Raw genomic sequence first — 23924 nt, 5'->3', positions numbered from 1 at the left:
GAGTAAAAGATACATGTTAATAATGCAGTAGCCGGTGTGTGATTTATGGTTCCCAGGGATGTCTCCATACATACTGACCGCGGTCATTCACTGCTGAATGTGTTCAGTACCCAGCTACATTCATACTTGTCCAGGAGGAATAACATAAGAATGACACAATACTGGGAGGGATCAGGATCTTACAGGATTATTTATTTGGGAAATGATTTATTAATTCTATAACAGATCGGTCAGTACGGCGTTCTTAAACGTATACTACGGAGGTGACACAGTGGCTAAGTGAACTTGTCTATGACCCCATTCACATGCATGTTCTATCCATGCTTCGCGTGGTCTTGAAAAGAAAAAGTGGCTCCTATCAGTGCAAACTCTTAAACCTCGCAGATGGGGAGCAGTCTGCCGGAGTAATCAGGTTATGTTGTTTCAGTATAAAAAGTGTAATTACTGTGTTATTCTTCTTAGTGTATCAGCTGCAGCAGGAAGCTCCTCACCCCAGAAGGATCACCTGCACACGGGAGGTGAGTGCCCAGGGCGTCTTCTTATTGTAAGCAGTAGGTTCAGAATAAAATGCTTCTATTTAGTTTACTCTGCTGCAAAGTGCTTTTCCAGTAATTCCTCGTGACCCACTCATACATATGCACACCCAGTTTGACCGAACGTGCATGTGTTTTCAATAAAAAGGACTTATCTCCCTGCGGGACAAAGGTTTAAGAATGTTAACATGCAAAACGCCCATTCCTTCTTTACCCTAACATCTTAGGCCGGCTTCACACATGCATGTCTTGCGTTACGACAACGGATCACAATGCACCATCTCTTGACCCAAACTTGACAGCCTCATCATATGCCTATGAGGCCTCATTCAGACGTCCGATTTTCATGTACAAGTGGTATACGTGTTTTTTTTCTCAGATAGCACTCATACCTGTGATGGCCTATGGGGGGGCCATTCACATGTCCACAAATTTTCGCAGGCCAAGCTTAAAATCGTGGAGACATGTCCAATTTTGATGCAAGTCAGATCAAAATTGGGACTGCAAGTAAATGGGTTCGTAAAAAAAAAAAAAAAATTGTCTCACACTTGGAGGACATCCCACTGCGGTACAATTTTTCACAGACTTCTTTGTCAGAAAGATGGTGAAGAATCACATAGTCATGTCCAAAAGTGATTGTATCCTTGAAATTGTTCAAGAAAAAGCATTATTTCTGCCAGAAAATTATTGCAATTACACGTTTTGTTATACACATGTTTATTTTCCTTTGTGTGTATTGGAACAACACAAAAAAGAGACAAAAAGGCAAATTGGACATAATTTCCCACAAAACCCCCCCAAAATAGGTTGGACAAAATTGTTTGCACCCTCAACTTAATATTTGGAATTACACCAAGCTTCTTGCACCTCCCAACTTTAATTTTGGACCATTCTTATTTTGCAAACTGCTACAGGTCTCTCATATTTGAAAGACGCCTTAACCCATCAGAAATTTTAAGATCTCTCCACTATCTTAATGAGATTTAGATCCGCACTAATTTCTGGCCACTTCCGAACTCTCCTTCGCTTTGTTTCCATCCATTTCTGGGGGCTTCTTGAAGTATGTTTGGGGTCATTGTCCTGCTAGCAGAACCATGACCTAGGACACAAACCCAGCTTTCTGACACTGGACACTACATTGCGATTCAAAATACTTTGATAACCTTCAGATTTCATGATGCCTTGCACACAGTCAAGGCACCAAGTGCCAGAGTTAGCAAAACATCTGTGACCCTCCACCATATTTGACTGTGGGTACTGTGTTCTTTTCTTTGTAGTCCTGATTCCATTTTTCATCAGAATGATGTGCTTCACCAAGAAGAATTATCTTGGTCTCATCTCTCCACATGACGCTTTCCCAGAAGGATTTTGGCTTACTCATGTACATTTTGGCAAACTGCAGTCTAGCTTTTTTATTGTCTCTGTGTCATAGTTACATAGGTTGAAAAAAGACCTAGGTCCATCAAGTTCAACCTTGTTCCATAAATTGAACATTTTGTCACTGATTTAATAACACACAATATTGTGTACTGAGGAAATCATCCAGACCTTTTTTAAAAGCTGTTATAGTGTCTGCCATTACTACTTGTGGTTGAGTATTCCACAGTCTTACTGCTCTAACTGGAAAGAACCCTTTCCTATTTAGCTGCCGGAATCACCTTTCTGCCACCCATAATGAGTTGTCCTTAGTATGGTCTTTGGAAGGAATAAGTCATGTGCAAGTCCATTGTACTGACCACACATATATTTACACATGTAAATAAGACTTAATATGAGACGTCTTTTTTCAAAACTAAACAAGCCCAACTTTTCTAACCTCTCATCATATGTCATTTATTATAATATTCTCTGCAGTATTTTTCTGCAGGTCATCTCTTATGATGCACCCTAAAAACTTTGCACACTACTGATGTCAGGCTTACTGGACGATTGTTGCCTGGAGCTACCTTCTTGCAGTTCTTAAATATCGGTACTACGTCAGCCATCCTCCAGTCGTGTGGCACCACCGCTGTTACAAGAGAGTCTAAGAATATGTGCTCACGATCAGGAATAGCAGCGTTTTGGACGCAGCACACTTGCGCTGTGGGCAAAACGCTGCGTTGTACAGTACAAACACATTCGATGGGATTTATAGAAATCCCATGCCCACTGTGCTTCTACCTGACGCGGCGTAAACTCACTCGTGGCACAGATTTACGAGCCGAAGCATGTCAATTTCTGTGTTGCGGAGAAGCTCTTCCCTTAATTTGTTGAAATGAGCTTTCCTATAATTCCAGATTTTTGCATTTCCCCTTTTGAATGTTAGATTGAAAAGTACATTGAAACTTGCCATATTATGGTCACTGCATCCCAAATGCCCCCTGACTTATAGATCTCGGCAGGGAGGTCCTCCTGGATCTCCTGCCATAGTATTTCATTTAATTCAAATTTCGACGGATAGCTCACGCTGACAGTGATGCAGCCTGAGCCTGCAGGACAGCTTGAATTTCTTTGGAACTTGATTGGGGCTGTCTATCCACCATCCGGACTATCCTGAGTTGCAAACTTTCACCAATTTTTCTCTAACGTCCAGAGAGATGAGGTACAATGCTATAGGTTGTAAACTTCTTGATTCTGTTGCGCACTGTGGCCATAGGAACATCAAGATCTCTGGAGATGGACTTGTAACCTTGAGGGTGTTGATACTTTTCAACAGTTTTGGTTCTTAAGTCCTCAGACAGTTCTCTTCTACTCTCCTCCACACAATGCAAACATTGAGTCAGTGTCTCCCCTTTTTATCTGGTTTCTGATGTGATTTTCATATTGCCCACACCTGCTACTTGCCACAGGTGAGTTTGAACGAGCATCACATGCTTGAAACAAAGTTGTTTATCTGCAATTTTGGAAAGGTGCCAACAATTTTTCCTACCCATTTTTGGGGATTTGTGTGAAATTATGTCCAAATTGTAATTTTTCATTTTTTTTTTGTTCCTATACAATGTGTGATTGTGGCCTTGGGTTGCCCAGTTTAGGACAGGAGATCAGCTGCCATCCAATGCACCTATTATAGTCAAAAACACAGATGTGAAAAACCAGTTTGATTCTGCTGAAAATGGGAAGTTCAGCCAAGTTGCGTCGTGTGTTTTTTTTTTTTTCCTACCACCTGTTAGAAAAAAACCCTCATTAATGATACCTTACTGGATACTTTTAATAGTTGAAAGTGTTGAATTCCTTTTAGTTTAATTCCCGTTCTGGTACTGCAAAGGGGACTGTAGTGAGCAGGAGATTACTGTTCATATATGATGACAGCTTGTGAATAAAACAGAAAGTTCTATGTTTCAGCTGCTCTTTTTTTATTCATTCACAATAACTACCAGTAGGTGGCTGCATAGACCAAATACCGTATATACTTGAATATAAGCCGAGATTTTCAGCCCATTTTTTTAGGCTGAAAGTCCCCCTCTCGGCTTATATTCGAGTCATATACACCAGGGGGTCGGAGGGGGAGGGGGGCGGCGGTGTCAGGTCATGCTTGCCCGTCCTGGCACGGTCTCTGCAGCCCCCAGCTTCTCCGCGATCTCCCTTCTTTCTTTCAGCGGTCACATGGTACCGCTCATTAAACTCATGAATATGCGCATATTCATGAGTGTAATGAGCGGTACCACATGACCTCTAAAGTCAGGAAGGGAGATCGCGGAGAAGCTGGGGGCTGCAGAGACCGTGCCAGGACGGGTAAGTATAGCGATACTCACCTCTCCGGGGTCCATCGCTGCTTGCTGCTGTCTGGCACGTCATCTGTCAGTGACGTTCAGACAGCAGAGGGCACGGTGACGTGGTTAGTGCACGCTGCACCCCTTGCAGTCTGAATGTCACTGACAGATAACGTGCCAGACAGCAGCAAGCAGCGATGGACCGGGGGACAGGTGAATATCTGAGGTGCCAGCAGTGACACCGGCACCTGGCCCCAGCGACGGAGAGGTGAGTGTGTCATTTTTTTTATTTTTAAATGCAGCAGCACATGGGGGCAAAATCTATGGAGCATCTTATGGGGACAGCATATAGGGGCATAATCTATGGAGCATCTTATGGGGACAGCATATAGGGGCATAATCTATGGAGCATCTTATGGGGGCAGCATATAGGGGCATAATCTATGGAGCATCTTATGGGGCAGCATATGGGGCATAATCTATGGAGCATCTTATGGGGCAGCATATGGGGGCATAATCTATGGAACATCTTATGGGGGCAGCATATGGGGGCTGGAGCATCTTATGGGGGCATAATCTATGGAGCATTTTATGGGGCCCTAACCTTTATGGAGCAGCATATGGGGCATATTATTCTACTAGATGGTGGCCCGATTCTATCGCATCGGGTATTCTAGAGTCTGTTAAAATAAAAAATAGTGATATACTCACCTTCCGACGGCCCCCGGACTCTTTCTCTCCTCTCACCACGCTCCCGGCATCTTCCGGTCCCAGTAATGCTTAGCGCAAAACACCGCTGATGATGTCGTGCTCTCGCAAGAGTGACGTCATCTCCAGCCCTTCTCGCTAAGCATTACTGTGACCGGAAGATTCCGGAAGCGTGGTGAGAGGAGGGACAGAGTCCGGGGGTCGTCGGAAGGTGACTATATAACTATTTTTTATTTTAACAGAGACTCTAGAATACCCGATGCAATAGAATCGGGCCACCATCTAGTGTATTATACTCCTGTTACACCCGGAGCTGCTGTCACTGTTCTGCTGTTACCTTATGTATTGTACTCCAGTTACAGCCAGAGCTGCAGTCACTGTTCTGCTTTTACCTAATGTATTGTAGTCCAGTTACACCCAGAGCTGCAGTCACTGTTCTGCTGTTATCTAATGTATTGTACTCCAGTTACTCCCAGAGCTGCAGTCTCTGTTCTGCTTTTACCTAATGTATTGTAGTCCAGTTACACCCAAAGCTGCAGTCACCGTTCTGCTCTTACCTAATGTATTGTACTCCAGTTACACCCAGAGCTGCAGTCACTTTTCTGCTGTCACCTAATGTATTGTACGCAAGTTACACCCAGAGCTGCAGTCACTGTTCTACTGTTACCTAATTACCTAATGTATTGTACTCCAGAATATGTACAAGACTGTGCCTGTGTAATGAGCGACACAGTAGTGATGCCTTTAACGGCTGTAATGTGCCTGTGCAATAAGCAATGCAGCCGTGTTGCCACGACAACTAAGCAACTGTCGCTGATTGGTCACGACAGTTAGGCCGCGACCAATCAGCGAGGTGGGATTTCCATTACAGACAGACAGACAGAATTAGACAATTATATAGTACATGGGGCATCTTATGGGGCCATTAGTAACCTTTGTGCAGCATGATATGGGGCATATTTTTTGTATGGAGCATCTTTTTTTTTTCCAATAGTTTTTATTATTTTCAAAGATAAAATCCAAACAATATCGCAGTTACATACTTTTTTGGGGTCGATACACGAAAATGTTGATACTGTACAGCCTTTCAAGTCCTGGCCCCTTATCTGAATAGATTTGTATACATAAAACATATCCATACATCAAAATGCATAAAAAAAAAAACTCCCCCCCCCCCCCCCCCCCAAGCTATTAATTTTTCTGCTTTGTCACAAGTATGCAGAGTTTATATTTCGAGTACACCATCCCTGCCGCTACATTTCTTCATCCACTGCGTTATGTGTAACTATCTGTTGGCTGACCACCGGCACCTTCAGTTTCCCAAGTGAGCCGTTTATATCCTCCAAGAGATACCACTCAGTGTATGTAAATGGCTTCATGTAGTTCACTATTTCCTGGTCTGTGTGATAGCCCAACAAGAATGCTTTCCATTTTTCTATAAACGGCTTTATTCCCTTCTCTTTATTTCGTTCTGCCTCCATCCAGTCTAAGTTAATCATTGACTTGAGTTGAGTTACAATCGCGCCCACCCCCGGAATCGAGTCATTCAACCAATACCTCAAGATATTTCTTTTGACCATGACGCATATGGAATGGAACAAAATCGGTACTGCCCTTTTCTCCCTCTAAACGACTCTCCTCTCTCTCTCCTACATAGTGGAATAGATATAACATGGGATTCAGGGGTAGATCCCTTTTCCATAAGTTGTTCATCATCCTTCTCACGCTGTCCCAGACTTTCCTTACTGATGCGCACTCCCATAACCCGTGAAATAAATCTGTGTCTCTCCGCTTACATTTCGGGCAGTGTATTTTCCTATCCCTCATAGCAGCCGAGATCGGTATATTAAAAGCTATGATTGCTCTGTGCATAATGCGGAAGTGTGAATCTCTCCACACCTCGCTCAATACACTCTTCCTCAAGGTCTTCCACCCATCAAGTATTTTCTCTCCTATGTCCTCATCTGCAATTCCCAATTGCCTTACCCATCCACCAAAAATTAGATTAGGTTCTTTCTGAATAAACACCTCCCTGTACTCTTTGTAAAGTGATGTAATCGTTGGTTTATCTATTGATTGGAATAGGAATCTATCCATTCTATTGCTTCTTGTCTCTTCCTCCACCCGCACCAATAGCGACATTATTGACCCTTTGATTTGCCCATATTGTAATGTTTGTTCGCTTTTCAATCCTGTATGGAGCATCTTATGGGGCCCATCATGAACTGTATGGAGCATTATATTGGGCTCCTGATTCAATATGGATATTCAAAAACATTTAACCTTCTGATGTCTCAATTAATTTTACTTTTATTGGTATCTTTTTTTTATTTTTGAAATTTACCAGTAGCTGCTTCATTTCCCACCCTAGGGTTATACTCGAGTCAATAAGTTTTCCCAGTTTTTTGTGGCAAAATTAGGGGGGTCGGCTTATACTCGGGTTGGCTTATACTCGAGTATATACGGTAAATAATATTGGAACAATGTTGTGGTTTTTCCAGTATCAATCAGTAGGTTTCAGAGAGAGAACCTGTGATTTCTTGGTATAGTTTTACCTCTATGCACTTTTTCTTTTTAACAAATAACCCCTACTATATTAAAAAGGCTCTAACCAGTATAAATGAGGCTGTAATATAAGGCTCGTACTTCAAAAGACTATTGTGGTAAAACAGAAGTGACATTACAAAGCTAAATAAATTGTGCTTTTCCTATTAGTATTAGTCCAATAATCAGGATATTGTCTTAGAAGATCTTCTCCTGCAGACATTTTTCAGAATGTCCTTGGATGAGCCATATATTCCTTCATTTAGTCTGCAATCACAGCACTATAAGGAGGGTGATCATTACTCATATGTGGGGGAAACTCCTGATATGTTGGACCTACAATAAACGTTATATGTCCATCCTATAAAACATCTATGGCCGGCGTCACACTTACCGTATGAAAAATTGGTCCGAGTCTTCCTGCAAGCATCGCAGGAGTGTAATGTGAGTGTCACGCAAGTACAATCTGACTTCTCACACCTAGCCTCCGATTTACATCCGAATGCAGTGCAATTGCTATCCGACGGCAATGGGATTTTTAACATGAGATATATATGTGTGTGTGTATATATATATATATATATATATATATATATATATATATATATATATATATATATATATATATATATATTTTACAGGGGTTGGACAAATTAATGGAAACACCTAACGTTTTGGCATCATAATCTTTGAACATGTTATAAACATGCAAACCGTGACATATGGTAATGTTTTGTAGTTGATTATTTGTGTTATGTGATATGTGTATGTAAATTAACTGTTTGTTTTGCAGAATTGTAAGAACATTGATGAGAACCTGATACCAATGTCAGACCTCTCGGATTTTCAAAGAGGCCAAATTGTTGGTGCTCGTATGGCAGGCGCTGGTGTAACAGAAAGTGCCCGAATGCTTGGCGTGTCAAGAGGTACTGTCTCCAAAGTAATGACTGCGTTTGAAAGAGAAGGAAAAACGTCCGCAGCAAAGCACAGGTCCAGCCGAAAGTCGAAGTTGACTGAGAGAGATCGTCGGACTCTAAAACGAATTGTGAGAGAGGATTGCAAGACCCACTGTTCCTAAAATCACCGCTGAGCTCAATGAACACCTACAGAACCCAGTTTCCACGAAAACTGTTCATCGGGAGCTGCACAAATCTGAATTCCACGGAAGAGCTGCTATTAGAAAACCGCTGCTCTCAATGACAAATGTTTCCAAGCGTTTAGAGTGGTGTAGAAACCTCCAGAATAGGTCCCTCGAGCAGTGGAAACATGTGATATTCTCAGACGAATCATCGTTTACCCTATTTCTGACCTCCGGCCGAGTGAACGTTTGGAGACAGCCGAGAGAAGCATTCCATCCAGACTGCCTTCTCCCAACCGTAAAACATGGCGGAGGTTCTGTGATGATCTGGGGTGCTATTTCGTGGAGCTCCGCCGGGCCAATGATATCCCTTCATGGAAGAATTAACAGCCGAGATTATTTAGGCATTTTGGGCGACCAAGTGCATCCTATGGTTCAAGCACTTTTCCCGGAGGGGAACGCCATCTTTCAGGATGATAATGCACCAATTCATATAGCTAGAATCGTTAAAGCATGGCACGAGGAACATTCTAATGAAGTTGAGCATCTCATCTGGCCCCCACAATACCCAGACCTCAACATTATTGAGCATTTATGGTCGATTTTAGAGATTCAAGTTAGACGTCGATTTCCGCCACCATCGTCGCTCAAAGAACTGGAGGGTGTTTTAACTGAAGAATGGGCTACAATTCCTTTTGAAACAATTCACACCTTGTATGAATCCATACCTCGGAGAATTGAGGCTGTAATCGCCGCAAAAGGTGGACCTACACCATATTAAACTAACTTTTGTTGATGTTTCCAGGTGTTTCCAATATTTTGTACAACCCCTGTATGTATGCGTGTGTATGTGTGTGTGTATATATATATTAATTACAGACCAAAAGTTTATTTTCATGACTATGAAAATTGTAGATTCACTCTGAAGGCATCAAAATTATGAATTAACATGTGGAATTATATAATTAACAAAAAAGTGTGAACCAACTGAAAATATGTCTTATATTCTAGGTTCTTCAAAGTAGCCACCTTTTGCTTTGATTACTGCTTTGCACACTCTTGGCATTCTCTTGATGAGCTTCAAGAGGTAGTCACCGGAAATGGTCTTCCAACAGTCTTGAAAGAGTTCCCAGAGATGCTTAGCACTTGTTGGCCCTTTTGCCTTCACTCTGCGGTCCAGCTCACCCCAAACCATCTCGATTGGGTTCAGGTCTGGTGACTGTGGAGGCTATGTCATCTGGCGTAGCACTCCATCACTCTCCTTCTTGGTCAAATAACCCTTACACAGCCTGGAGGTGTGTTTGGGGTTATTGTCCTGTTGAAAAATAAATGATGGTCCAACTAAACGCAAACCGGATGGAATAGCATGCCGCTGCAAGATGCTGTGGTAGCCATGCTGGTTCAGTATGCCTTCAAATTTTGAATAAATCCCCAACAGTGTCACCAGCAAAGCACCCCCACACCATCACACCTCCTCCTCCATGCTTCACAGTGGGAACCAGGCATGTAGAGTCCATCCGCTCACCTTTTCTGCGTCGCACAAAGACACGGTGGTTGGAACCAAAGATCTCAAATTTGGACTCATCAGACCAAAGCATAGATTTCCACTGGTCTAATGTCCATTCCTTGTGTTCTTTAGCCCAAACAAGTCTCTTCTGCTTGTTGCCTGTCCTTAGCAGTGGTTTCCTAGCAGCTATTTTACCATGAAGACCTCCTGCACAAAGTCTCCTCTTAACAGTTGTTGTAGAGATGTGTCTGCTGCTAGAACTTTGTGTGGCATTCACCTGGTCTTTAATCTGAGCTGCTGTTAACCTGCGATTTCTGAGGCTGGTGACTCGGATGAACTTATCCTCCGCAGCAGAGGTGACTCGTGGTCTTCCTTTCCTGGGGCGGTCCTCATGTGAGCCAGTTTCTTTGTAGCGCTTGATGGTTTTTGCCACTGCACTTGGGCACACTTTCAACGTTTTCCCAATTTTTCGGACTGACTGACCTTCATTTCTTAAAGTAATGATGGCCCCTCGTTTTTCTTTACTTAGCTGCTTTTTTCTTGCCATAATACAAATTCTAACAGTCTATTCAGTAGGACTACCAGCTGTATATCCACCAGACTTCTGCACAACACAACTGATGGTCCCAACCCCATTTATAAGGCAAGAAATCCCACTTACTAAACCTGACAGGGCACACCTGTGAAGTGAAAACCATTTCCGGTGACTACCTCTTGAAGCTCATCAAGAGAATGCCAAGAGTGTGCAAAGCAGTAATCAAAGCAAAAGGTAGCTACTTTGAAGAACATAGAATATAAGACATATTTTCAGTTGTTTCACACTTTTTTGTTAATTATATACTGTAATTACACATGTGTTAATTCATAATTTTGATGCCTTCAGAGTGAATCTACAATTTTCATAGTCATGAAAATAAAGAAAACTCTTTGAATGAGGTGTGTCCAAAGTTTTAGTCTGTACTGTGTGTGTGTGTATAATAAATATATATATATATATATATATTGCATAGATAGAAGAAAAGCGGGTAATTCATCTGCCGTGTGTGTAAAATCACTGCAGGAGCCGACAGGATAGAATAGATGGATTACATTCAGTAAATACAAATAGAATAGGTAGATATGTCTGTGATAAATAATGCAATTAGTACAGTGTGTGTCCAAGTTACTGGACATGTATTTAATTAATAAAAGATTATTTTTCCGAAAAAAATGGCGTGGACTCCCGCGCAATTTTCGTAACCAGCAGAGGGAAAGCTGGGGTTAGATGTTTATAGCCTGGGAAGGGGGTAATACCCATGGAGCTTCCCAGGCTATAAATATCAGCTCACAACTGTATACTTAGCCTTTACGGGCTATTAAAATGGGGGGCCCCCTAAAAAATGACGTGGGGTCCCCCTATAATTAATAACCAGCAAAGGCTATGCAGACAGTTGCGGGCTGATATTAATAGCCTAGGAAGGAGCCATGGATACTGGGTCCCCCCCCCCCAGGCTAAAAACATCAGCTCTCAGCCGCCCCAGAAAAAGCGAATCTCTAAGATGTGCTAATTCTTGCACTTAGCCTCGCTCTTCCCACTTGCCCTGTAGCGGTGGCAAGTGGGGTAATAGTTGGGGGGGGTTTGATGTCACCTTTGTGTTGTCTGGTGGCATCAATCCCCGAGGTTAGTAATGGAGGGGCATCAATAGGACACCCCTATTACTAACCCCATAGTCAAATTGTAAGAAAACACAGACACCCATAAAAAAAGTCCTTTAATTGAAGGAAAGATACAAACTCCTTTAATAATCTCAACTAAACCATACTTACGACCTTGCCTCATTCCACTGAAGCCCTCGATCTCTTGTAATAAAAATAAAATAAAAAAACAACCAATATACCATACCTGTCGGTCGTTCTGTCCCACGACGTAATCCTGGCGTCTGGGATAATTAGTTTTCAACCTGGACGGTGCCAAAATGCAACTGTCCATGCTGAGAACCACTGGTGAATGGGATGCTGCAAGCGCAGCTTCACTGTCATCACTGAGGCTGCTTTCCCTGCCCGACTGATCTGTGGTGACCTCTGGACTGTGGAAAAATGCCAGTGATGAGGTCACCGCAGTTCAATCTCGGTGTTTTCACAGCAGATCACCGTGAAAAATTCTCAGGCTTGCATTGGGCTAGACTCGGCCCATATATGCATAAAATTGCAGCATTCTGCGATTTTACACACACGTAGAATACACCCGAGAGAAAATACGGTGATGTGAGCTGCCCCATACATTAACACTGGTCCGAGTGGCATGCAATGTTTTCTCCCATAGCACTCGTCCTTATTCTACGGTCGTGTGACCTGGCCTAAGGGGTAAAGTTGCTCCTTATAGAGATGGCCTTAGGTGACATCGGGAGATTTGTTGGCCAAGCAATGCTCCCTGGGAAACAGATATGCAAATAGCCTCCTCCCTGAGGGTCTACTGCCAGTTACAGAAGGGCCAACATTGACTTCTATGATTCTACTTCCAGTATGTGGCACCAGACCCCATTTTCTTCCCCTGTGATAAAATAATTTTAATATTTTGTGATCAGTGGGGTCCGACCTCTGGGACTCTCGTCGTTCTTTACAGTGCTGGTGTGGCTCTGTGCCTCCTTTACTGTTTTTCCCTGCATTACTCACCTTGGCCCCCAATGCATAAAGGAGGTTGTATTATATTGCTGTTCCCTGCCAAGCCGGGTGGTCAAGAGGGGCCACTGTACAGGGCGGGGGGCTCCAACCACTAATTCAGGCCTGTAACCCATCTATTCTCAGAATTGTCAGGGCTCCAAAACTTCAGCCCCATTTTTTTTTTCCTTTACTTGCTTATAAACTTGCATTGGCGACTTTGATCCAATGCTCGATATCAAACAAGTATCTGATTTTTTGCAGATCCCTCAGTCCAAGGAAAAAAATCGTTCATGTGAACAGCCCCATAGACTATCATCGGTACTAGTATTATCCGTGAAAAACACAGATACCATTCGTATGAGAGAAATTAATGTCTGAATGAGGCCAGACTTAGAGCACCCAATCTTTTTTTTTTTTTTTAACTGTCTTCTTGCTAGCTGCCACTAGGGGGAGTATGCACAGGGAATTTTAGGCTATAATCTCATTGACTTTTTGTTGAGTTTTTTTTCTTTACTCTACATATTTAAAAAAAAAAAAAAAAAAAAAATGCAGGCAACCTATTCTGCTTAATGGGTGCTGAAAATCTTCATTATCAAAAACTCACCAAAACCTCATTGTGGGAGCACGGCCTTACAGCCCTCATTGAACTCTATAACAATTCATTAGCAGTAAGCTCCCCCTAGTGGTGGTAAAAAGAATTACAACATGTAAGATTTTTACTGCTGCAGTGTTTAGGAGGTGATTCTCACATACTGACATGTTTGCTACCAGCGTACATATTTTCATTGCAATACACATATTGTTTCCTTTATAAAAGCCTTGAATGAGTATAAACACCTTCCCCAATAGAGGCAATTCCCTGCATGTGCTAAAAATGGAATATTCCAATGGAAATCTGAGAAGAGCGCACATATATTATGTATTGCATGCTCACTTTTGGAGACGTGATGCCTTCCATCTTGTAATATTGTGAGACGTAATTTTTTTTTTTTTACCTGATTTATCTGTCAGGTTTGTTGCTAAGCGACTACAGAGTGCGGGGGCGATGAGACCATCATTGTATAAGTATAGTCTATGCAGTGTGGCTATGGCTATAACTTTATTACATTATGCACATTTTTTTCCGTCGCTTCTCCTCTCACCCCATTGTATTCTATGGTTGATGGTGCAGAACATTTTTGTTCTTCTCTTACTTTGGCCTTTCTGGTGCGTATTATCTATCTATATGGGGGTGTAAGCATTGGTGTCCGATAATAAAACTTGTAAATGTTCACATTTCTACCATGTTCCATTTGCAGTGAGTTCAGAGTATAAAAACCCTAGCATTATTTTGATCCCCCACTTCCAACGGCTCATTTCAGAAACCCCTATTCAGTAGGGGTCTTAGTGGTAAAAACACCACTGATCCCCAGTTATCACCTATCCCTTAGCTAGGTGATAACTTTAAATAGTGGGAGCACTTTGAGTGTAGCAAGCTCAAGACTCCAAGTGTATTCAGCCTACGCGCCCAGCCTTACTGACAACTGCAGCTTGTACAGAGCAGCGTGAGATCTCAGCAGAGAGGAGGGACATTGAGAAGCTGTCAGTCTGACTAGGTGGGTAACAATTGGGGTCCCTGACGAGCTGTCAATCAGGCATGGATTAAAAAATAAATAAAAAGTACACCAGCCTCGTCAGGCCTAAGGGCTATTTTTAAAATGTATGTAGTTTGTATTGTGAAAGATGGCAATAGGGCAGTTTTAAAGTGTATCTAGACCATTATCTGCCATGTGAACTGAGAATTAGCGCTCCTACCCAAATGATTTTTTTTTAAGGGTTAAGGTCATAGGAAGAAAGCTGTACTGTATATCAAGGGGCAGGAATCTCAATTTACAATTATAAGTGCTCATTATTACGACATATCTGTGATAAAGAACACCCCGCAGGGATTTACAGTCTGTCTTTAATCGTGGATGTGTGCTAATGAAGCTTCCTATTAATTGTCATCAGACTGGTCTCTTCAGCCTGCTCCGTGCAGAGGTAGCACTAGGTACAGGCGTTCCCAGCCTCGTCATGTCCAAAAATATCTTGGAAAAGATATGAGGCCAAAAATACAACCACTTAAATGCATCCTGTTATAAACCACATCCTCTCTGATAGCATGATAGATGCAGTTAGGTTCAGAAGTATTGGGACAATTACTGAGTCTTCTTTTTTGCCTTAAAAAATATTTTAGGTTGGTTGCGCAGTATGTTTGGGGTCATTGTCCATACTGTGACGCGCCGTCCAATCAACCTTGCTGCATTTGGTTGAATCTGAGCAGAAATTATAGCCCTGTACACACAGAATTCATCCGACTGCTTCTGTCTTCAGTCACATCATCAATAAACAGTAGTGACCAGCGCCATCAAAAGCCATGCATGCCTGCGTCATCACACTGCCTCCACCATGTATTACATAGGATGTGCTGTGTTTTGGCTCATGAGCCATTCCAAGCCTTCTCCATACTTTCTTCTTACCATCATTCTGGAACAGGTTGATCTTAATTTGCTTTTCCACGACTGGCCTGGCTTCTTTTGATGTTTTTTTGTTGAAGTCTAATCTGACCTTTCTATTAATTATTGATTAATGGATTGTACCTTGTGTGGAACGCACTATATTTACCCTCATGAAGTCTTCTCTTTATGGTAGACTTCGATACCGAAACACCAACTTCCTGGAGAGCGTTCTTCACTTTGCTGGATGTGTGAAGGGCTTTTTATTCACCATGGAAAGGATTCTGTGATCATCCACCACTGTTGTCTTCCGTGAACGTCCAGGCCTTTTTGAGTGCCAAATTGTTGATTTTTTTTTTAGCATAATGATGGTCTATTTCTCTTCCATTGAGAGCTCTTTTGACCGCATGTTTCCAAATTCAAATGCCACACCTGGAATCAACTGCAGACCTTTTACCTGCTTAACTGATGATGGATTAACAAGGGAATAGCCCATGCTGCCCATTAAAGAGCTGCTGAGATAATTGTCCAATTACTTTTGGTCCCTATAAAAAGAGGCAGCAAAATATTACTGAGCTGTAATTTCTAAACACTTATTCCAATTAGGATGTGAGTACCCTCAAATAAAAGCAGAAAATCTACACTTTAGGGCTCATACTCATTTGCGAGGAAAACGGACGAGTGCAATCCGATAAAAAAAATCAGATTGCTCTCTGACCAATGTTAATCTATGAGTCACAGCTCATCTGCAAATTTTTTTTTTTCCTCAGCTGAAAACGGACTGAGAAAAAAATCGCAGCATGCCGCGATTGTCCTCGTATCTCAGACAAGACTCGCCAATGCAACTCAATGAGTGCGAGAGAAAAAAATCACATGGCACTCAGGCCATGCGAGTGCTGTCTGATTTTTACACACCCATATCTGTTATGAATGAGTGACCGTCGTAGGAGGCAAAAACAGAAATACTAGCTAAGTCCAGAAAACCAGAGAAGTTGGCAGCTATCAGATTGCAGACCCCTGAACCTAACAACAACAACTAGCAGTAGCCGTGGGGGGTTCCTACGGTGCCCTAGACCCCTCGATCACAGCCGGAGAACTACATAGCCTAAAGACAGAAAGGGAAATCTAAACTGCCCCAGAGCAGACCCCAAAGCAATAGGCAGCCCCCAACATATAATGACGGTGAAGCAAGATGAAAAAACACTCACACAGATAGAAAGATAGGCTGAGCAAATGATGGGGCCCAAGCTAACTAAATAGGACAGAATAGAAAAGCTGCTGTCTGCCATCCGCCAAAACCCTATCAAAACAAGAGCCAACAGACTGATAGGGAAAAAAGCCCTGAAGACGCTAGGCTTCAAAAAGACTATATCAGTACTCAGGTATTATCTGAAGACAGAGCAAAAAGGAATTCAGCTCACTCAGCAGGGAAAGCCAGAAATCCAGAAAAACAAGGCAAAACAAAACCAAAACACAAATGCAAAAAGTAGAGCAGAAAACTTAGCTTTTGAGGAGCAGGAATCAGACTGGTCTCCAAGAATCCCTCAGAGTAATCACCCGCAAGGCAGAAGGGCGTCGGCTGCCTTATATCCAGTCAGCAATCCCAGTCACCCAGTCATCATCATTCTGCTCAGGTGCTTTGTAATCAGCCTCACTACCTTCCTTCACCAGAAGAGGGAGTTCATCAGACCTCAATGGTGAAGGGGAAAATGAACTCGCAACACATGTCCTTTGAAAAGCCGGCAATTCATTTGCCACGTACAGTAAAATCACAGCATGAATAGGTAGAATACACATATATACACATAGAATAGATATAAAGATGTCAGCAACCTGTATAATTAGTAAAGTGCTTATGTAGCTTACTGTACATGTATTTTTATAATTACTAAATTATTTTCTGAAAAAAATGGCGTGGGATCCCCAACGTTTTATTAACCAGCTGTGGGAAAATGTTTATAGCCTGGGAAGGGGGTAATACCCTTGGAACTTCCCAGGCTATTAATATCAGCTCACATCTGTATACCTGTTAGCCTTTTACTAGCTATTAAAATGGGGGACCCCCAAAAATATGATGTTGGGCCCCCTTATAATTAATAACCAGCAAAGGCTGGGCAGACAGCTGTGGGCTGATATTAACCACCTAGGAAAGGGCCATGCATATAGGCCCACTCTCAGACTAAAAAAAACATCAGCTCTCAGCTGCCCCAGAAATGGCGTCTGTTAGATGCGCCAAATCTGACACTTAGCCTCGCTCTTCCCACTTGCCCTGGTGCTGTGACAAGTGGAGTAATATGTGGGGGAGTTGATGTCACCTTTGTATTGTCAGGTGACATCAAGGCCAGAGATTAGTAATGGAGAGGCATCTATAAGACGCCCCCATTGCTATACCTATAGTGATATTGTTTAAAAAAAAAAACACACACACCATGGCCGCCGAGAAGATAATCCACTTGTCCCGTGACATGTCTAGCTCTGCTATATCTAGATGGCAGGCTGCATTGTTGCATGAAGCGACCACACAACCTGCCATCCAGCAGAGACACTGAGCTGTGCGTGCTTACTGAGCTCAGTGCCTCGCGGTGAACTCCTTTCACCTCACTGACGTCACTGTGAACGTGAGAAAGTTAACACACTTGCGGTGCTGTCAGGTCCTGCGAGCTCACAGCCAATGAACTTCGTTCAACTCACTCACGTCAGAACGTCTAAAATATCAAAACTTGTGTCACTGTCCAAAAATTTCTAGGCCTAACTTTATCTAAGCTTAAAATGGGGTTTTCTAGGAATTGTATTCTACTGTCGATGACTTATGCCAAGAGCAGGTCATCAGTATATAATTACTGGACAACTCCTTTCAGGGCTTCTTAGTATTACCGCCAGTAGACATCATGATTGATGTTCCTGCTCTATACATGCCCTTTCTGCTGCCATTTGCTATAGATTTACTTGAACAAATGTATGTGTACTTCATAGTTATATTTAACTTTATTGATAATATAAATGCAGCTGTTTTCCTACATTCACCATTTGTATACTGAATTGCTGAACGCCCACAGATGTAAACACTAAAAATCGAAATCTTCAAAGTCCTGTATACAAACCGCAGCTGGAATAGGATATTACTCTACAGATTGAAAGTTCTTGGCCTTTACATGGACGTCCATTTGTTTTGGAAGCTCAACTATAAGTTTAAATTATTTTCTTTGATTCATGTTCCCAATAAATATTATGGAATTTTTTCCATAACCCCCTTTTGAACCGGGTGATTTTTTTTAATTTTTTTTTATCCTCCCCCTCTTTTGAGAGGCCATCTTCATCGTGTATTAAAAATGACCTGGCAGTAGGAATTTCCAGATCAGAATAAGTTACAATGGTAGCTAACATGTGAGATATACAGTATATATTTGCAAAGTACAGTTTAAACATTAAATTTCATAAACCTGCAGTAAGGAAAAATGACCTGCAGGTGGCACCACAGTACCCCAAAGCATACTACCACAAAGCTGCTTATAGACATCACAAACAAATCCAAACATTTGCCTTGGGGTCTTTCCAGCTTGCTCACGTGCTTGCCCAGCCTATTTCTCCTTCGTCTCATTGGGGGACACAGATACTGTGGGTGTATGCTTCTGCCACTAGGAGGCTGACACTAAGTGAAAAAAAGAGGTTAGCTCCTCCTCGGTCGTATACACCCTCGACCCTATTGCTGGCGGAACTGTTTTTTGCTTAGTGTCCTTTGGAGGCACACACGTCTGGATGTCTCCAAACTATTTTTTTTTTTTCTTCCCATGAAGATGAGACAGGGGCAACACATCCTATTGAAAGGATCCGATTTCCCCAAACCATCAACGGGCGAGCACGGACGAGTATCCCTTCACGTATCCTCTCCCGCGACGTGGGACATAATGCTGGACTTAGCCCTGTCCACCCCTAGGTATTGAAACCATGGGCTTGCACAGAGACACAAGACTAGTCTGTGCGGCCCCCACTGCTCCACCAACGCTAGACGGCGGCGGACAGTCCCTCTCCTCGCCCCTGCAGGGGGGGCGGAGCTAGGGTGCCTGCACCGTCCAGAAAATTACCCCATCCCCTCTACCTGGTGCGCTGGATCTGTAGCGGAGATTATCGCAGGTATGCAGGACTGGGGAGGGCCCTGCGGCAGCGTTCCGGGAGCTCCATTGAGAAAGCTCCAGGCGCAAGGTTGTGCTCACCTGGTCCACAGCATTTCCTTTCCTCCCTCCTACCCGCCAGTGCGGATGTCGGTCCATGGAGCGGCTCAGAGAAGGGCCAGCGGGATCGCCATGGTTGCGGGGCCGCCAGCGTGCGGGCGGGCAAAATTTAGCCTGCGGCTTCAGCCGTGACTAGGCCGCGGGTGGAAGTCCCGCCCCCGGCGTGATGTCATTTCCGGCGCCCCCCCGTGGCTAGGGCGGACGCGAACAAATTGAGCCCCCGATCTCATTACAGGGTAGACCGGGAGAGGACGTATCGGCCTACTCAGGGGAAAGGAGCGCAGGAGAGCGCAGCGCAGAGGTCAGGGTAAGTGCGACCCCCTACCCTGGAGCCGCGCTACGTGCGATAAAAGGGGGTTTTGTTTCCTCCTCCTCCCTTCCCTCAACCCTCTTATAGAAAACAGAGGGGGTTATTAAGCCTGGCAGCAATATGACTGGAAAAGGGAAATCACACACGTTCCTGTATGCCGCATGCATTTCCTGTGGGGCCAGTTTTCCATGAGCACAGAGTAAAAAATGTATGTGAAACCTGTGACTCCGAACGCGCTCAGGAGCCTTCCCCTGCAACCGAACCCACAATGCTGGTGTGGGCAGACCGCAGAGGACAAGGCTCGGGATTCCCGCTTTACATCGCCCGGAACCCGACGCCTAACAGAGCCTCAGTGTCCGTGCGACCGCGACCAATGTGCCAAACCCCCCAGAGTGGGCCCTATCACTCTCAGCTCATGCAATTGAATCCCTTCAGGCCTCAGGTGGGGGCAGGGACAGTGGCTCGCCGGCTTTAGAGGGGACCTCCACCTCACAAGAGCCTCCGGCCTGCAGGGGCCGCTCTCACTCCAGGCAGACCAGAGGGAAACGAATCCACACGGTGTCGCCCAGTCCATCCGGTGCCTTGGCATCCGTAGGGTTCTGCTTCTCGCTCCCTGTCACCAGTGGTTGATAGCGAGCAGACCTCAGATTGCGACTCAGACGAGCCCCTTGACCTGGATACTCCAGCGTCACTCGAAACAAGGTATCCGTTTGCTCCGAACCTCCGTAAAAAATGGATGGAATCCCCGATGGTGGATCCTCCGGTTTCGCGCCTAGCCACTAAGACCCTGCTATCCGTCCCTAGTGTTTCCTCAATTAAGCATCCCTTGGATTGCCTTATAGAGAGCTTAGCTCGCTCAGTATATGTGGCGTCAGGGTCAGCGCTCGCTCCCTCATTCACAGCAACTTGGGTAGCCAAGGCTATGATATCATGGTCAGAAACATTAAACAAGGTCGCGCAGGAGCAGGATCTACCTCCAGAGATTTCGGAGGTCGCAGGTCAGATGGTGATGGCCGGAGACTATGTAATCAGTGCGTCTTTGGATGCAGACAATTGCTCGGCACTTGCTGCCCCTAATGCAATTTCTATCAGAAAAGCCCTGTGATTAAGGACATGGCGAGTCGATTCTACTTCTATGAAGTCCTTGACTTCCCTGCCTTATCAGTGCCGCCATCTATTTGGAGAGAAGTTGGATCAACTTATCTCTGACTCCACAGGAGGAAAGAGTGGGTTTCTCCCTCAACAAAAGGTCAAAACGCTGTTTCGTCACCCGTTTTCAGGCACATTTCGGGCCTTCTGCAACCCCGGGTGGACTACAGCGGCCAATTCCGCCGCCTCAGGCTGCCCCAACCAGGATAGGGAGCGGCAGGTCTCATATAGAGCCAACCCATTGGGGAGAATGCATACTCAGCAACCCAGATCGAGGGGATCCAGATCCCAAAGATTGTCGGCCAAATGAATCGAGGCCTTTACCAGCCGACACCGGCAAGGTGGGCGGCAGCCTACTCTGGTTTCACCACGTCTGGATCAATGTCGCTCACGACGCATGGGAAAAGGAATTGGTAGCCTCAGGTTACAAAATAGAATTTGTCAGATGTCCTCCAAGACGGTTTTTTCTTTCCCGGCTTCCCAGGGTGGATACCCACCCAGGCAACGGAGTCATTGTTCCAGTGCCGGAACACGAAAGAGCTCAGGGGTTCTATTCCAACCTTTTTGCGGTTCCCAAAAAGGACGGGTTTGTCAGGCCTGTTTTGGACCTGAAGCTTCTGAACAAATTCATCAGGATCAGACATTTCCGGATGGAGTCTCTCCGTTCAGTCATATCGGCCATGGAGCAGTGAGAGTACTTGGCCTCAATAGGCATCCAGGACGCATATCTGCATATTCCCATTTTTCCTCCTCATCAGAGGTTCTTACGCTTCACCATCGGCGATGAACATATCGTAGCGCTACCCTTCGGGCTAGCCACGGTTCCCAGAGTGTTCACAAGGGTTATGGCAGTTGTCATGGCCACACTGCATTCTCGAGGCATAGTCGTCTTGCCTTATCTGGACGACCTCTTGGTTAAGGGCCCGTCAATACGGGCATGCGAGGAAAAGCTCAACATCACGCTAGATACTCTTGCCCGCTTAGGATGGTTGGCAATGCAAAGAAGTCATCCCTTTTGCCAGCTCAGAGGATCTCCTTCCTAGGAATGATCTTTGACACTTGCCGAGGGTTGGTAATTCTCCCTCAGGAAAAGGCGCTAGCTCTCCGGCAGGGAGTCCGGACACTTCGCCAACCAGTCCCTCATACCATCCAATCCGGGATGAGGATTCTAGGGAAAATGGTGGCAGCAATGGAAGCGATACCTGTCGCCCAGTTCCACCTTCGCCCCCTGTGGCACGCCCTCTTGTCAGCCTGGGACAAGAATCCTTTCACGCTCGATAGGCGGTGCCGACGGTCCTTTCAAGTCAGGCAGTCGCTCGGATGGTGGATATCCAGTTCCTCTCTGGCCCAGGGGAAACCTTTTCCCCCAGATCATTGGCTGGTAATGACAACCGACGCCAGTCTCCTTGGTGGGGGAGCGGTGGTTCGCCACCACACTGCCCAGGAACTGTGGTCGCCACAGGAGGCATGCCTCCCGATCAACTTATTGGAGATACGAGCTATTCGGCTGGCTCTGCAGAAGTCTCATCACTTTCTAGTAGGCCGCCCCGTCCGGATTCAATCGGACAACGCCACGGTGGTGGCTTACGTAAATCATCAAGGGGGCACCCGCAGCAGAGCAACCATGCGCGAGGCGGGGCACGTTCTTCAGTGGGCCGAAGCAAGCCACTCGGTGATTTCAGCTGTCCACATTCCGGGGCGTTGAAGATTGGGCGGCAGACTTTCTCAGTCGGCAGGGTCTTGCATCCGGAGAGTGGTCTCTACATCCCGAAGTTTTTCAGCGGATTTGTCAACTCTGGGGAGCTCCAGATGTGGACCTGATGGCTTCCAGAGTGAATGCCAAGGTGCCCGCATATGTCGCTCAGGCCAGGGACCCGCAGGCATTTGCGGTGGACGTGTTGGTTCTGCCATGGAACCAGTTTCGCCTCCCATATCTATTTCCCCCACTGCCACTACTTCCGAGAGTCATCAAAAAGATCAAGACGGAAGGGGTGCCGGCGATTCTGCTGGCCCCAGACTGGCCCCGTCGAGCGTGGGACGCAGATCTAATGCAGCTGCTTGCCGACGTTCCATGGTGCCTGCCAGAGCGCCCAGATCTACTGTCTCAAGGGCCGATTTGCCACCCGAAACCAAGGACCCTGTGTTTGACGGCATGGCCGTTGAATCTTGGATTCTAACCCAGGCAGGGTTCGGGAATGAGGTGGCCGCTACAATGATTAGCGCCCGGAAGCCTGTTACAGCACGAATTTACCACCACACCTGGAAGGTGTTCTTTGTTTGGTATCGAGGCCGCAGTGTTTCTCCGCTGAGATTCTCTATCCCCAGCATCTTGGCTTTTCTCCAGTCGGGCTTAGAGAGCCCGGATAGCTCAGTCAATAGAGCATTAGACTCGGGCTTTGCCCCAAGTTCCCTTAGGAGACAGATATCGGCCTTATGCGTCCGGTTCCAGCGCAGAATTGCTACCAATTTGCAGGTGAAGACTTTTTCATTTGGTACCTCCCTATAAGGTGCCTATGGATGCCTGGGACCTTAACATGGTCCTAAGTGTTCTGCAGGAAGCTCCATTTGAACCGCTTCAGGATATCTCTTTGAGGGACCTTTCCTGGAAAGTGGTGTTCCTAGTGGCCATCACTTCCATTAGGTGGGCTTCAGAGCTGGCGGCCCTATCCTGTCGAGCTCCGTTCCTCAATTTCCATAAGGATAGGGTGGTGCTCAGGCCAACCCCTCCTTTTCTGCCGAAAGTCGTGTCCTCTTTTCACATTAATGAAGATGTTGTTTTGCCTTCATTTTGTCCAGCACCGGTGCACCGTGTGTAAAAGGCTCTTCACACGTTAGACCTGGTAAGAGCTCTCCAGAGGTACGTGTCGTGGACGGCACCCTTTCGTCAGACGGACATGCTGTTCGTGCTCCCCGAAGGGCACAGGAAGGGACTCGCTGCCTCAAAATCGACCATAGCCAGATGGATTCGTTTGACTATTCAGGAGTCCTACCGCATTAGAGGCACGCCGATTCCAGCAGGGATCAGAGCGCACTCTACCCGGGCAGTTGGCGCCTCTTGGTCGC

At 45.0% G+C, this 23924-nt stretch overlaps 1 protein-coding gene across 1 annotated transcript in view; it reads left to right on the top strand.

Annotated features, from left to right (window-relative positions):
• CHN1 (chimerin 1) overlaps positions 1-23924 on the top strand; it is a 122398-nt gene that overhangs the window by 6695 nt on the left and 91779 nt on the right. The window contains exon 2 of the mRNA XM_073545933.1: positions 463-518. The gene's annotated coding sequence lies outside the window, so the exon portion shown is untranslated. The remainder of the gene's footprint in view (positions 1-462; positions 519-23924) is intronic.

The sequence above is a fragment of the Dendrobates tinctorius genome, unplaced genomic scaffold (assembly GCF_039654945.1).
Source record: "Dendrobates tinctorius isolate UK_male_01 unplaced genomic scaffold, ASM3965494v1 ptg000143l, whole genome shotgun sequence".
Taxonomy (NCBI): domain Eukaryota; kingdom Metazoa; phylum Chordata; class Amphibia; order Anura; family Dendrobatidae; genus Dendrobates; species Dendrobates tinctorius.
The sequence above is the reverse complement of the archived record's forward strand: the minus strand, read 5'-3'. Positions and strand labels throughout refer to the sequence as shown.